The 16,509-nt window shown below is 50.3% G+C and overlaps 1 protein-coding gene across 1 annotated transcript in view; it reads left to right on the plus strand.

The window, feature by feature from the left end:
- The first annotated feature begins 11,776 nt into the window (after nucleotides 1–11,776).
- AMOT (angiomotin) overlaps nucleotides 11,777–16,509 on the plus strand; it is a 57,423-nt gene continuing 52,690 nt past the window's right edge. The window contains exon 1 of the mRNA XM_074207947.1: nucleotides 11,777–12,349. The gene's annotated coding sequence lies outside the window, so the exon portion shown is untranslated. The remainder of the gene's footprint in view (nucleotides 12,350–16,509) is intronic.

Genomic DNA, 16,509 nt, shown 5'->3' on the forward strand with positions numbered 1-16,509 from the left:
ACACAAGAAGACCATTACATTGGAAATGAAAAAAGAAATCATTGAGAAACATCAACATGGTATGCATGTGATCAACCTTTCATGGTTTTATAACTAGTATGCATCTACAATCTGCACTATTTTGAAGAAGGATAAAATAAAGGCAGTTGATGCAGTGAAAGGGGTCACAAGATGATCAAAGCAATGGCCATGTGTTCTAGAAGATGTTGAAAAGTTGCTTTTCATGTAGAAGCAGTTGGCAGGTGATACTCTAACCAAGAATATTATATGTGAGAAGGCAAGGGCATTGCATGCTGATCTCGTTTCAAAACTGGTTTTCCTGATCTGTTTTGCTGTCTTATTTATTTTGAAATTTCTGTTACCAGGAATGGATAGGAGAAGGACATATTCAGAAACAAATCTCATATAAATAAAACATATAATTTCTTTCAGAAGTAAAACAGGGTAATCAGCCCTTGCTCCCTTTTGTGCTCTCAGGCCCAAGTTAGTCAGAGGTAGGAAGTTTCAAGGCTAGCCAAGGCTGGTTTGATAATTTCTAAAAGAGAAGTGGCATCCAATGTGTTGGACGGCATGATGAAGCCATGGGAGGTTTATCAGATGTGGGGGAAAAGTGCAACATTTTATTGGATGACATCACCCAAATGAGACTGGAGCAATGAGAGCCATGAATATTTTTCATGATAGTGCAATGTCACATTTCAATAACATTCTGAAAAAAACATCAAAAACAAGTATTGTTAGAAAGATTCCTATTCAGAAGCAAACATAACAAAAAAAAAAATCAGTGAGTCAAAACATGATAGTGATTCTAAAAAATGAAAAATAAGTGAAGGCAGTAGTCTTTCTTACTTTGAGTGAAAGTAGACTAAGAGAGAACATTCCAAGTAATAATCCTTCTTCCTTTTCCCTCTCCTCTCCCCACAACTCATCTCAAAGATGAAGTACTGGTTAATTTGTTTTATTTTCAGTTTATATTGTATATTGCTATTATATTTCAGGTGCATTAGGAACAAAAAACTTAAATTATAAATTATATTTATAAATTATAAATAAATTATAAATTATAAATCCATTTTTACATGAATATTTTTGGGGATGTGATCCCAATCATCCAACTTTACATTATTTCCTATGGGAAAAATATTTTGCAATATGAACAAATTACATGATGAACAGAATTTCAGAAAGAATTAAATTCATAAACTGAGATTCTCCTGAATTAGCCTAAGGTATGACTAATCCCCAGGACACTTGTTTTTAAACATGAATTCTTCCAGATAGAAAAATGTCTCAGGACACAAAAGACCCAGATATGACCCGTTTTTGACTGGGGAGTCAGAGCAGAGCCTAGATTCTGACCTTAAGATCTAGCAGGAGTCATTCCACCTCAGTTTCTTCAAGTGTCTGGATTAGTCCTTTTCAGCTCAAAGTACATATGTCTTTGAGGAAGAGGAATGTCAAGGAACTTCACACCCCAAAGGAAGATAGTCCAAAATATTGATAGCAATATCTTTGGTGACAAAAAACCTAGAAGCCAAGTATGTGACTATAGATTGGTCCATTAAATGATGTAAAGAAAGGGATGAATATAGAGAAGCATGGGAAAACCTCTATGAATTGATGCATAGTGAAAGCCAATAGTCAGAAAACAACAACATATCCCTTGATGACAACCATGTAAATGGAAAGAACAGTCACCCAAATAGCAACAGTGAATATTGCAATGTTCCAAAGAACAAACTCCAAAGGAGAAAGGAGAAAGAAGAAGATACTTCAGCAGAACTGGGGGTGGGGGAGGATGGGACAGGGGGGCAATTCATGGCTAGAAAGCCCTGCATAGATTTTCAGATTTTTTTTGAAATATTGATTGGTTTTGCTGGCTTCTTTTTCTCTTCCTTTTTCTTTAAAAATATTCCATGGGGTGACTTCCTTAGGGGGGGCAGGAGGGAAAGAGAGATACTGGGAGAAATTTAGACAATGTGAAACAAAAGGCATCAATTAAAATTTTTTAGAGTCCTAAAGAGGTAGCTGGGCTTTGTAAAGAGACCTGGGAGACTGGAATTCATTGGGGCCTCTTTCCTCCTCTCGGGATAAACCCTTAGAGGGGGGAAAGGGCCCCGTCCTTGACCCAGCCTGGGCACCAGGGAAAATGGAAATCTCTTGTTACCTTGAACTTTGCTGAAAGAGCTTAAGGAGGAGTGGGGGGTGGGGAGGGGCCTCGGATGTCTGGGAACATGAGGGTGAAATCCCAAATACCTGACAATGTTCATTTGTAGAAAGGGAACAAAGGGAGCTGAACTGCTGGGAAAAAAATAGGGCTGGAGGGTAGGGGGAAGGCAAGGCGCCTCTGCCCAAACCTCTAGGTCAACAGCCAGCCACACCCACACAGCTGCAGCCAGCTGTGTCCTGTTCTGAGGATGGGGTCTTGGAATCTGGTAGCCTAAGAAAGAGAAGAATTCAAGATTTCATGTTAAAGGGACTTTCCTATAGCCCAACCTTATTATGTTCCTCAGAGAAGGAAACTAATTCCCAGAGAGATAAAACAAGAGCCACTTGCACCAGTAGGAAAAAGGGGAATGAGTTGGGTTGGGAACCCAGGTAGTCTGATTCCAAAGCTGATAGTCTCCCCTCAAGCTCCTAGAAAAATATCTTGGCAGATAGGCAGGGGTGGCAGAGTAGAAAAGTTACCAGACTAGACCAGTACTAAAGACCTGGGTTCAAGTTGCAGCTTGGATGTTGACTATGTCACTTTGGGGAGGTCACAGGGTCATAGGATTCAGAGCTGAAGTGAACCTTTCCTTTTTTTACCCAGGAGGAAAGTGAGACTCAGTGAAGGAAAAGGATTTGCCCAAGGATTTGTGTGCCAAGCTCACACAGTCAATGCAGTGAGTGGAAAAGCAGGCATTCCACCCCAAGCCCTCATACTACTCCCTTCTCTCTTAGAGCCTAGTTCCTTGACTATCATAATTTCCAAGGTGCTGGTCAGCTCTGCAATACTTAGCCCTGAGTCCAAGTTTGAGTTCCAAAGCTAGGAGCTATTGGTACAGAAAAGACTGTCAGCTGAGTATAATGGAGAAGGTAGCCATAACAAACACCAGAAGAAACTTGCCCCCCTAAATATTTGGCCCCATTAAGTGACTGCTATGTGCTGGCCCTGACCTAGGAACTGGGAATAGAAAGCTCCCAAAGGGGAGCCACCATGATTTGAGAAAGACCTTGGTAATCTTCAGAGCTTCCACAGGAGGACAACAGGACAGTGAAGAGACCTGAGGCAGTGATTGAAGGAACCAGGGGTTCATGGCCAGGAAAAGAGAAAGAGAAGAAAGCAGGTAATAATAGCTGCTCTTAAGAATCTGAAAGATTAGGGGCGGCTAGGTGGCACAGTGGATAAAGCACTGGCCCTGGAGTCAGGAGTACCTGGGTTCAAATCCAGTCTCAGACAATAATTACCTAGCTGTGTGGCCTTGGGCAAGCCACTTAACCCCATTTGCCTTGCAAAAACCTAAAAAGAAGAATCTGACAGATTGTCATAGGCAACAGGAGCCATGGGGGCAAAGTACAAAAGATCCAGATTGTGGCTGGACATTAAGCAGCCTCAGGGAAGAGCCTCAATCAGACCCTGGCTGACTATTGCAAGGGTTCACCCAAAGGGGAATTGCTTTTCGTGAATATGTTGGACTGGGACAACACTACTGAGGTCCCTTCCAAAATGAAGGCTGTCTATTTCCAAAGACAAGCCTGAGAACAATAGGCAAACACAGGCAGAGGGCTTAAGGAAACATTTGAGGGGGAACTAACAAATAGAGGAGCAGAGGCTATGCCCAAGAGCTGCCCTCAGAAGGAAAGGAAGAAACCTGAACCATACAGAGGTCAATTTGGAGGGAGGGTATTCCAGGCCTGGGGGGGGGGGGGAGTTGTAGGATAAGGATCAGCAAAAGCATGGAGATGGTGAAGGCACGTCAAATTCAAAGAACAGCAATTCGGCCAATTCTGCTAGGATATGGAGCATATGGAGGGAATAATGAAAAAAACCCCTGGAAAGTGGGTTGTAACCATATTGTGGGGGGTCTGAAATGTCTGGGGAGCCTGGATTCAACCATGGAGGCAACAACATAGTATTGTCACAGCTGATTTCTGAGCAGAGAAGTGGTGTGGGCAGCCACAGAACCTCAAAAGAGGATTGTATGAAAGAGGGATGGGGAGCAGAAGCAGGAAGAACAATTGGATCCAATGCAACTCAACAGCCCCTATTACAATAGTCTGAGAGGCCATGAAGGTCAGAACAAGAATGGCCGACATGTGAGGGGAAAGTAGATGCATATGGTGGAAGTCACATCCAAAAGACTTTGCAACTTGTTCAAAAGGAGGAGGGCAAAGGCGGAAGGAAGATACCTAGTCTAGGGAGCCATCTGTATTGAAGAGGCCATGGAACTCAGTGGAGGTGATGAGGGTACAAAATGGGAAACTGAATGGTAGAAAAAAGGGCCAGGACAAAGTGGCCCTCGGCTAGCCTACAGGATCAGGAGAATCTAGTAAGGGAGCCTGGGAAAGAGCAGGAAGCCTAGTGGGAGAAAGAAAGAGAAAAGTATGATATCTGGGAAGCCCAGGAGGAAACAGCATCCAAGAGGGGGAAATGGCCAACAGTGAAGAATGTAGTGGAAAAGTCAAGGTCAAAGGTCACAGAGAGGCAGGTGATTTAGCAACCTGGAAAGAGTTGGAAGCAGCCAGTAATGCCAGATTTCAAGATAACCTCTTCTAATGAGGGGCAACAAAATGGAAGAAACCAGTAGAGGCCCTACTTTCTTGATCACAGTCAGGGCGCATGGCTGAACAGAGAATATTCTATTGGCAAAGCTGTGTGAAAAGACCACTTTCTTTTTGAGACTATGGGACAATTTCTTTCTTGGAGCATCTGGAAAAATGGTTTGGGAGCCCCTGCTGACTTGACTTGGAACAAGACTGATAAATGAGTTTGTGGTCAATACCCTTGCCCAGAACTCCAGCTGGTTAAATGACTGAACAATTTGGTGGAACCAAGGGTCACATCACAATCCCAGGGTGACAAAGTTCCACAAGGACTTCCTGAGCATTGGTGGACAGGAAGGTCACCTGTGTGGCAGTAGAACCTATTCTAAAAGCTACCACTTACAGGCCCCCTTGAGACTCCTAACATGGGCATCCTTGTCCCTCAAAGCCAACCTCATGAATCATCTCAAGTACATGAGATCCAGCCCTTCAATCACCTGAGCTGCAGCAAACAGGGCAAATAGTTGCTCAGATTCTACCAGACCTGAAGAGATGAGAGCATCAACTTTATCTCAGGGCAGGCTTTGCCTTAACCACTAAACTGGATCTTTCATCACACACAGTCTAGTATGGCCCTTGCTTTTATATCCTTTTCCTAAACTTTTCCTAAGCTCCTGTACTCTGAGCTCTGAGTTTGGGCCTGCTTTTGAAATCTGACTCTTCTGCTTCCTTCAATAAATCCCTTGGCCTCAGTTTCCTCATCTGTCAAATGAAGTAAGTCCCTTGAGCTACAAAGTAAAAGGGTTGGACTAATTGGCCTCTAAAGTCTCTTCCATAATTTTCTATAATCTGGTTACTTCAGATGATCTCTGAAGTCCTCCTAGCTCTGACTCTAAGTCCCTTCCTCTTTCTAGATCTGTTTCCTTTTCTGAAAAATGAGGCTGTTGGCCTAGTTGGTGGTCAAGTTCACCCATAGCTTAACAGCTCATGACCTTGATCTCCTTGAGAACAGGGACTTCGTCTTCACCTTTGCATTCTCCTCATTTGCTCAGCTTAGCCTTTGCAACACAAATGCAAACATTGAATATTTTATAATGTAGCTTATCATCAGTCCGGATTTCAATACAAGTTACAAAAAAGGGAGCTAGCAACATTGTAAAATAGACTGTGTTTGCCTCCCCTGTTATACGTGTTTTTCCCCTGGCTCCAAGTGCTGACCTATCTAGGCTCTGGCACTCATTAGCTGAAAGACCTTGAGAAGCTGAGCAGCCGCTCTGAAAATCCCAATGGCCACCTGTCAAGTGGACAGGATAAACTTGCCTTCCTTCCCTCCCAGGGCTAGTGTGAGCACGGAACCTTCCGGAGGCCCTATCAAGGAGAGCCCTAGAGCCTCCCTACTAATTGTGTGCATTTCCAGCTTTGAAAGATCCAGGAATTCTGCCCTTCCCCTCTCCCACCTGCAACTCCTTTTAGGGATTTGTTTGGTTTTTTCATCATCATTTATTTCCTGGAGGTGTCCATCCCCTCCCCCCTTCCACCTCAGGGCTAACAGGCTTGGCTGGATGCTCACCTTCCCTACTCTTGCCTGGCTCTGTTTAACCTCAGATTGGGGCAAATAACCCTTCCCCAGAGGCCAGCTAGCCTGGGCCTCCTCAAACTGCCAGAGCAGACATGCTATTTAGGTAAACTGAAGACAGACCCTCTTCCAAGGCAAGTCCTCAGGGACCCACATCACCCAGAGGTGAGCCCAGGTTACTCCTGCAGGTGCTTGGGGACTAGCCTGCAGGCAGCTGCAGCTGTTTTACTTCCAGAGTGGAGGGGGGGCTACCCCCCCCAGGAACTTGGCTAAGCAATATGGCTCAGGAAACACCAATAGAATTCCCACATTGCCATTTTCCACACATGGATCATGCTTCTAGCTTCCTGTGTCTGGACCAGGCGTGTGTTCATGGGAAAGGGGGAAGGGGGCTGGGGCTAGGGAAAGAGATTGAAAAGGAAGACCAATTGAGTCAGTGCTGGGATCCCATGTATCTCTCTTTGTCCTTTTCCTGTCTAAATAAAGCTGTTATTTTCGGGTCAATTGGTCTCAGCATGGGTTGGGCAGGATAACCTGTCCTGGAGAAGTCCTGCTCACACCCCTCCTGGGGTCTATTGGAAGTAGAGGCCGGGGAAGATGCCTCTTCACTGTTGTCTGATTCCCTTGCCTCAGCTTTAGAATGTATTTGAGATTCTTTTGTTCACGAGGCAATTGGAGGAAGATGTGCTAATTTCGGACTCCCTGGCAGCTGGGGGTGGGAGTACCATACAGTCTCAGCCACTGAGATTTGGGTCTTTCTTCACACAGGAAGTAATCCAGGCTGGGAAGCCCCCAATTCAGAGGCTCTGCTTCACAGTTTGCTGAGTTTAGTCTTAGACTGGGCAGGTCCTCAGCCTTTCCCCTATCGAACCTTGCTTTGACTTTACAGGCAGGTGGATAGTAGACTGTTATTTCCCAGAGGGATGGCTATATCTTAAAGCTACAGATATAATGGGGGTGCTGCCCTAATGTACCTGAGAGTACAATTTTTGTTAGGAAACTGTCATCTCCCCTTCGGCAAGGGCTCAAATCACAGCCCCGCCACTTTCCAGAGCCTGGGCATTCTTGGACAAGTTTCTTTCCCTCCCTGTAAGGGGAGGGGGGGGGGGTTGGGGCAGATGAACTTCGAGGTTCCTTCCATTCCCAAGCCCTCAAATTTTGGTTTGTTAACCCAACACAGTCTGGTCCCTGACACCTGGAATCCAGCCCCATCATTTGAGAGCAAAGAAAACAGAGACCCAGAGACAGGAAAAGGTTTGCGGATGGTCTGCCACTAAGGAGTAGAGGAGTCAGATGAAGTACCCCAATTCTCAGGCTCCAAATGGGCCCTGTGCCCATGTTGTCTTATGTTACTAAATCCAAAGAGAGATTGTCAAGCCCATCTCCTAAAGAAGTGGAGAGCTTGGGGAGGGCAAGGGCCAAGTCTGATTGGGCTTTGTATCCATTCTAGCCCTGGGAGGCTCTCAATAAATATGTGCAGGTGATAGACAGGCAGGCAGAGCAGCCCCCTGGATGAGAGACAGGCTGAGTGGAGAAATTCAAGCAGTAATTTAAATACTCAAGTGTTTTCTCTGGGAAAACAAGTTGAGCTTTGAGAGAGGAGAGGGGCCTCAGGGTCCCTGGGCAGAGAGAGCTAAAGAAAGGACTTGAGAGCTTCTGAGGATTGGGAATGCAGAAGATGGGGCTGGGGCCCCGTGGATCCCAGGGACTTTGCTAGATTTACTTCATATTGCTCTCGGTCTAGTCAAACTGGCCTCCTAACTATGCTGGGACTCAACCAGCCATCTCCTACCCTTGGGCTTTCACCCAGATTGTGTCTCTTGCTCTTCACCCCAACCCTGGCCCTCAGAGATTCCCTCCCTCCCTTTCACGCTCAACACCAGTTGGTCAATCTCTTGCTCCCATCGTCACAGAGGATCAGACCCACAGTAACAGTTTCATGAACACCCAATGACAGATGGTTATACCCTCCTCTAGCTAGTGAATTCAATCTCCAGGGGGATGTTGCCTTGCACTTCATTATTTGTATAGACTTGGGTTCCATGGGACATGGAGATTTGCACATCAGGAGACCATTAATAAATGATTGTTAGATTGAAGCAAGAAGGAATTCTGGAAAGTCCTCCAAATAAGTATCATTTTATCTGTAGTCCCAGTGCCCTTGCCTCCTGCATCTGAAGATGCTGTGGAGACCTCAGGGTCAGCCCAGGACTTCCAGACCTCAAGGTTGGTGCAGCACCCAGGTGTCCAAAAAGGAGGTGGGTTGTTGCCCCTTTGCTTGCTTGCCACAAGTCAAAGCTTTAGCAGTCACGGGGATTGCTTCTCCAGGACCACCTTCCTACAGCATTCTCTTTGGATTTTTACCACTGCAGTATGAAGCAGGGATTGTTAGCTTCAGCTGGTACACCAAGCAAGCGACTCCCAAGAAGGAGAGTGACTTACCTTGGGTCACACAGATCCAAGAGGACTAGGGTTGGCCAATTAGAATTCCAGCTGCTGAATGCAAAACCTCTCAAGTCTCTGAACTGGGAAGGAGGGACTAACTGGAGTATGGATCGGAGGAACTCCGATCTCTCTGACTCCCAGAATGCTTTTTCTCACTACTGTTGACAGGGAGGGGCTGTTCCTATATAGTAAAGCATCTGGTTTCATCTGTACCTCAGCTGTGGGCAGGACAGGAGGTAGGGCTGGGTAGAGGAGACCCAGAGAGTCCATATCGGGGATTGGGGGATAGTGCAGGAGGATTTAGACTCTTGCTTTTCCTTAGTTGGGTGGCTAAGTGGACAGAGCACTAGCTTTGGAGTTAGGATGGGAATCTAGCCTCAGACACTTAACTGTCACTAGCTGTGTGACCTTGAGCAAGTCACTTCACTGTGATGGCCTCCTATCCAGGATTATCTCCAGTCTTCCTGATTCCTATCTGGTCACTGGACTCAGATGGCTCTGGAGGAGAAAGTAAGGCACCAACCTGAGACAGCATTCCCTCAATTCAATCCAATCCATATGCTTGTCATGGCATCACTTCCCTGATGTCATGGTCCTCTTTGAGGATGAAGGACAAAAATTCAGCTCTTTTCCTTAACGTGTGCTGCCCAAAGATGGCTATCTCCAAAATAAACTGTCTGTCCTTTACTTCTCTAGTGCTTTCTTCCCTACTTTCTTCCTTCCTTCTGTTTTTTTCCCTTCTGCCCTAGCAAAAGTTTGTGAAATGGAATAGAAAGAAATCAGATTTCTTTGAACAAAACTCACCTCTACTCTGAAGCCTTCCTAGGACAGGGCCAAGGTCAGAGCAGATGCCCTTTTTCCAAATATATTTTGCCTTCGTGTCAGTTGGGGCCTTGAGTTTTACTCAGCTATCTTCCCAGGACTTGCCTCCATGATTAATGGCAGGCTCAGTTCAATAGTTTCTCAGTCAGAGCTGTTACTTGTTATTGGATCTGTGGGTGTTGGGTGGCAGGTTAGTGAGGTAGCAGGATGGCAGGGTAGCAGGGTGGCAGTGGCCTGCTTGCCCATAGCTTTCCTGAGGCCCTGAATTCCATTTTCACCACACTGTTCAGAGGCATTCATCCTTTAGGGACAATTTCCCTTCCATGTTTTAGATGCTTGGTGCAGGAAGAAGCTGGTCACTTGCATGATTCCCTTGGGGCTGAGCTGGCCTTGACTGGGGCTGTTCCTGCCTTGGGGGTCAAGGCATGCTAGCTGCACAATCTCTCCCAGCAGGCCCCTTTGTGGGCCTTTCTGTTTAGATTTTCCTGTTAGATGTGAAATTTTCCAGGTGAGGGGGATCTGTGGAGAAGGGTGGTTTCCATGGTAAATGGTCTCAGCTGTGTTTATTTCCCCAAGTCCCCTCTGAAGGACACTGAATCCCCATGGAAGGTTTGGTAGTTTGTCTTTCCATCCTGGGGGGGGGGGGGCACTTTCATGAGCCTTCTTAGAAAAAGGAGGCAGAGTGCCATGGGAGGTCTGGTAGTCTGACTTTCCATCCTGGGGGGTGGGGGCACCTTCATGAGCCTTCTTAGAAAAAGGAGGCAGAGTGCCATGGAAGGTCTGGTAGTCTGTCTTTCCATCCTGGGGGGTGGGGGAGCCTTCATGACCCTCCTTAAAAAGAGGAGGCAGAGTGCCTTTGGCCAAAAGCAGGAGGCTCCTTTGGGGAGGAGGGAGAGGCTGGTGACCCTTCTGCCCAGCTTGGTCGTTGGGTGCTGTGCCACCAACTCATTGGTTTAGAAGACTTGAGCCACTGCTAAGCAGTTTGTTCCACTAGGAAACCAGGCAACTGAAGTGGGGAGACTGAGGGCCTAGGTGGATGATGTGCAAATTTTACACACAGAAACAGACACACAAGGAAAATGACTGGTTATCTTTTGTTTTCTAACAAGTCACAAAGGATGCCCTCGAGAGAGCTGGGAAGTGAGCAAACTCGTTTGGGCTCCCCCCCCCCCCCCCCCCCCCCCCGCCGGCCAGGAGGGTCAGGGATTGGGGGGGGTTGAAATCCTGCTTCCGGGCCCCTGCTCACTATCTGCTTGGACCTTTGGCTCTTGCTTAATGTCCCTGAGGCCCAGGTTGCCTATCTGGAAGGCGAGGAGGGGGCTGGCCCTAGGGAGGGGGCTGGCCTTAGGGGTGTCCCCGGCCCTTGGACTGGGCTGCAGAGTGGGACCGGTTTCTTTGGGGGAGGGGAGGCTGTGTCCCTCCCCAGGCCCTGGTCCAAACCTAGTGGGAGCTTTCAAGGCCTTGGGGGTGCTTGATTGGGAGCTCCTTCGAGCTGTGATCTTTGGAACCGACATTGCGTCAGTAGCCTGTGAAGGAACGACTGTGCCTCCCTTTGTGCCTCAGTGGGCCCCAGCCGGAGCCCAGCGCCAGGTCTCCTTTGCAAGGCCAGGCTGGCCCCTAGATGGCTCTGAGGGTCTTGTGACGGAGATTTCGGGCTGGGAGAGGATTTCCCCGGGGCGGCCATCCCTCAAAGCACGTGAGGAAACTGAGGCTTGCCTGCTTCTTTCATCCTCATGCCCCAGCCGTTTTTCGGAGTGACTGGGGGGGGGGGTAACTCCCCTTCCCCCGCCCGACGCCGAGCCCCAGAGGAGGGAGGCGGGAGGGAGTTGCCGTCCAGGCCGAGGCCCTCGTCCTGTCGGGCCTCGGCCGCCGGGCCCGGGGGCGCAGGGGCCCAGGGGCGCTGGGGCCCGGACTAGGCCGCCCTCCGCAGGCCGCTGAGCTCCGGGGCAAAGACAATAGCCTCTTGTTTGCCTTTAGTAATTTGGAGGTAGGTGGGGGGGCAGGGGGAGGGGGATGACGGACGACGCGGCGGGCCAATGGGCCGCGGCGCCCGGGCCGCGCCTCGCCAATGGGCAGCGGCAACGGCCGGGGGGGGGGCGGAGCTTCCTCCCGCCCGCCCGCCCCCGGGCCCCGGCCCCGGTCCCCTTCGCCCCTGTCCCCCCGCGGCCCCCCTCCCCTTGCTGCGGCTTGGGCCGGGCCGGGCCGGGATCTGGCTGGGGCCTGGCGGAGGAGCAGCGCGGGCCGGCCGGCCGCAGCGCAGCGCGGGCCCCCGCCACCCCCTTCCTCCTCCTCCTCCTCCTCCTCCTCGTCTTCCTCTTCTTCCTCCCCTCGCCCCTGCCCCCCCCGGCGGCCGGTACCTCTGCCTGCCACGTTTGTGGGTGCGCCGGGAGGTCCCCCCGGAGCCCCGCGGCCCCCGCCCTCCTCCCTCTCCCCATCCAAGGGACCCCGCCGCTCAATTGTTTGAAACTTCCCCGCCCCTCGGCCCCTCCCCTTCCCCCCCCCCCGCCGGCCGGCCGGGTCCCTCCTCTCCTCCCCTGCCCCCTGCCGCCCCCTGCCCCACCCCCCCGGGGGCGGGCCGAGCCGTCCCCCACCACCAGAATAATAGGCAGACACCCCGCGGGCCGCACTCGCTCCCTGCCTTCGGCGCGCCGGGGTGTCCCTGCGGCCGGCCCTGCCCCCGCCCGTGCGCCCCCCGCCCGCCCCGAGGCCCGGCCGGCCAGAGGCGGCGGCCGTGCGGAGCTGGTGCGGGGCCGACTCGAGGTAAGCCGGGAGCCGGGGCGGGGAGGGGGGGGCATCGCGCGCCTGTCACACCTCCGGAACGAACCGCCCGGGCGGGCACCGGCGGGCACCGGGTCCTGCTGACCTGTCGCCAACGGGCCCCTGGCACTTGGGCTGGGCTGAGGGGGGGCAGGCTAAGATGCTCGAGCTTTTCTAGATGTTTCGGGATCGACCGCCCCCCCATCCCCCCTCCAGAAAACTGGGCACGAGGGGTGCCCAGGGTGGCTGCATGGAAGTTGGAATCCCGCTTCAGAAACTTCCTAGCTCTGGGCCATGGGACCAGGCGGTTACCTACTTGGTGCCTCAGTTTCCTCATCCAGGATGGTAGACATACTTACAGTTATTCCCATTTGCCTTCAGGGAGCTTTAAATCGACTGGAGTCCAAGCTCTGTAGGTGTATTGGTGTGTTGGATGAATGTGTGTGGCAGTGTGTGGGTCCATGCCTTTGTGTGTGACTGTGTGTGTATCCAGCCCTGACCGACCAGGCAACCTCCCTCATTCCTGGGGCCAGGGCCACCCCAGGCTAGCCAGCTGGCACACATTTTCGGGGATCCCCCTTTTGAGGGACTGAGACATCCTCTTGGCCAGCCTGCTCGGGCATCCCCCTCATCATGGAGCTGGCCATAAAGTCGTTTGAAGTCTTCACTGGGGCAAAGGAAAGATGGGGAGGGGCTCTTCACCTCTCTGTTATTTTTAGGACTTGGTTAGCACCATGGCCATGGTTGTGGCTTGCCCCCCCCCATGCCCAATCACCTTGTTGAATTTTTTTTGGTGGACTTGGGGGAGAGGAGGGACAAGGGGAGTTTATTGGGTGCCAATTTTAAAGGGGATAGCATTTCAGATCAGCTGGAAGAGAAAACTTGGCCTGCCCCAATTGTGCACTTTATGAGCAGCCCGGGACTCCTTATTGACCAGGCGCTTCAATGGGGTGGTTCCTGTTTCAGCCCAAATTAAGACCCTCATGTGGGATGCCTGCTGGGTGACCTTCACACCCATTTTCTGTACCTCTACTGTCCACAATTCCCTGATTTGGAAGAAACTGGAAGATCAATGGAAAGGCTTAGAGATGCAGGGAGGGAAGGACCCTTAGGAGGGCCCTTATGAAGACATTCAGACTAGCTTCCTCAACTTACACAGAGAGCACAAGACTTGGCCAAGGTCTCCCTTCCATGAATGGCCAAGTTCTTGGTTACATGATTGAAGTATGATCAATTTCAAGACCCCTGCAGAAAGTAACTATTTCCTTTGAAGTGTCTACCCAAGATCAGTCCAGCAAACTTGGGCAGAGGACACACACACACACACACACACACACCTAAAAAGTGCTCTGATTTAATCCAATGGAAAGCATTAATTCCAAATCTTCATGTAGATTTTTCTCTGTTATTAAAAAAAAAGTGTCCTTTAGTGTAGAGAATTGCTGCCATAGACACATACAGGTAAGAAAAATGAAGTGACCTGCAAGCGTGACTGAAGGCCTCAAACCCAGGACTGAATAACTAAGGCAATCCCTGGAGCAGGTAGGGAACAGGCTCTTCTCAGCTCCCTTCCATCTTTTGGAGACATTCCACCTCTCTGTTGGGTAGCCAGCTGTCCTTGTGTCCTTTGACGTTTAGTAGCTTGCCTTCACTGTCTTGGTCTGGCATACGAGGAAAAGTAAGGATGCCAACCCTGGACATCTTGTTTTGGATCCATTCACAGTTGGGTTTGGGGACTGAGCCCTGGCTGCCCTCTTGATCCAGGCCACCTGTGAATCCAATGGCTCTAGCAGGCAGGACCTTTCCAAGGGTGGGTGGCTTTGTAATTGTTCAGCTCTTCTCCTTGCTGTGATTCTTCCTTGTAAGGCATCCCCCCCACCCCAATTGGGATGCAAGATGAGTTTCACACACTCTTCCCTCTCCCAAATCTCTTCTACCCATCCCCCAAGTTCCGACGTTTTATAGCTGGGGGGGGGGGCACAAAGGCAGGAGACCATGAAGAGCCAATCTCAAGGAGGAACAGAATAAAATACCCTCGTTTGTGAAATGTTTGCAGCCAGGTAGCCTAGTCCATGGCGACTCAGCTTTAGGAATGCATGAGAACAGGCCTCCTTGGGGGCTGGCTGCTGAAGAAAGCACCCTTTGCACCCATCAAGCCCAGTTGAAACCCACTGCAGTGTTGGGAGGGGGAGAAAGGTCTTTTAGGATGGTGAATGGACAAATGTGCCCAAGCTGCTGGTTATCTTCCCTCTCTCCCATTCAGCTGCTGCCAAACAAGTGATCTGCTAGGTTACAAGGAGTTCCTGCCTGTTGGGAGTGAAGGCTTCTCCCCCTTCTAACTGGGGTGTGTGTGGCGGGGGGGGGGGGGGGGTTGACCTACCTTTGGCTCCATTCCTCTGGCACACCCCTCTCTCCAAAATCAAGGGATGCATTCTCCAGGCAGGGTCAGCATGATGCCCAAGGGAGACAGATTAGATGAAAAGCGATTGACAAACTTGGGAGCTCCTCTTTGGGAGAGAAGCCAGCAGAGAGCCAGGGTAGCAATTTGGGGGCCATGGCTAGAGCAGCTGGCACCCTGGGTATGAATCCCACTGAAGACACTTAACTCAACCTCAGTTTCTTCATCTGTAAAATGGAGATCCAGATAGCTCCTATCTCCCAGGCAGCCCTGAGGGTCAAAGTAGACAATGTAAGCTTTCCATGCCTCCTAGTGAGGCCTTGAAGCTGTCCCCTCCCCCCACCCATTCCTATTGATTCCTCAGTATCCTGAGAATGAAGGGGAGCCATCTCTCCTGGGAGATCTGGCATTATCTGCTTCCCTCCCCCTTCTGTTTGGGGACTAAAGTGAAGCCCATTAGCACACTAGTGGGAGCTGGCCTTTGTACAGAGGGGCCCTTGAGATGCCCCAAATCTGCACGGAGGGGCCCCTGGCTTTGGGGAAGAATGAGCTGGGGCTTTGTCTGAAATAGCCAGCTCCCTTTGAAAGGGCTTTGCTTTACATCAATTCAATTAAGCAGCAGCAACAGCCAGGCTGCCTTTTCAGGGCCACACCTATTGTGGCCTGGGAGAGGCACCTGGGATGGGGGGCAGGGGGCCTGCTTGGCTCAGTTCCCTCTCTAGAGCTTAGTGGCCTTTTGTGATACCTGGCCTAAAGGCTGGGCTCTGGACCACAGGCCTGCTGCTACCAAGTCAAGGACCAGTGACTTTTGCTCCAGGGGTTCAATCAGGGAAGGAAGGTTCCCTCAACTTTTCTGGAATACAACAGGCTCAGAGAGTTGGGGGAAGCAACTAAGGGGATGGGGGTAGGGGAAGCTGGCAGGGCTGCCTTATTCCTTCTTCATGGAGGCAAGAAATAGCTTTAGACTTCTAGTCCAGGAATGGCAGTTAATGGGTCACAGCAGCTTTTGAACTGATGTCCTTCCCCCAGTTTTTGTGGGAGTGAGCCTAGGAGACGACATGCCCACTGGGATAGAAACAGAGAGAGACAGGCCGTTAGGCAGTATATGTAAGAGGGAGGCCCATTTCTGCCTCTGATTCCCGATGTGACCTTGGGTAAATCCCTTCCCTTCTCAGGGCCTCAGTTTCCTCCTCTGTAAAAAGAAAACATTGGGCTAGGTGACCTCAGAAGATCCCATTGTGACTCTAAAAGTCAGGGGTCGGGGTGGCTAGGTGGCAAAGTGGATAAAGCACTGGCCCTGGAGTCAGGAGGATCTGGGTTCAAATCCGACCTCAGACACTTAATAATTACCTAGCTGTGTGGCCTTGGGCAAGCCACTTAACTCCATTGCCTTGCAAAAACTTCAAAAAAAGTCAGGGGGTGCTTCTCCCCACCCTCACCTCCTCAAGCCTCAGCTTCCTGCTTTGAGGCTGACTGGAAAGGAAGAGGCTGTGTAGCCTGGAAAAGAAGATGGAGCAGGGGGAGAGAAGCAAGGAGAGGCAGTGAGGCAATGCACTACCTTCCTCCAGGGTTCGCTGAATCTCTTTGACCCCAAAGGGAAGAAGCAGGAGCACAATCACCTCGAATTGGTCAGCCCTTCCATTATGCTGCTTCTGGTATGACCGTGTCAGTGCTGATAGTGGAGACACAAAGAAAGCACAATGGGCCACCCCCAGGAGCCCAAGTCAGGATAGAGGGACCAGTGTCTCCGTACGATTCCAAGGAG

Source organism: Macrotis lagotis, chromosome X (genome assembly GCF_037893015.1).
Source record: "Macrotis lagotis isolate mMagLag1 chromosome X, bilby.v1.9.chrom.fasta, whole genome shotgun sequence".
NCBI lineage: Eukaryota > Metazoa > Chordata > Mammalia > Peramelemorphia > Peramelidae > Macrotis > Macrotis lagotis.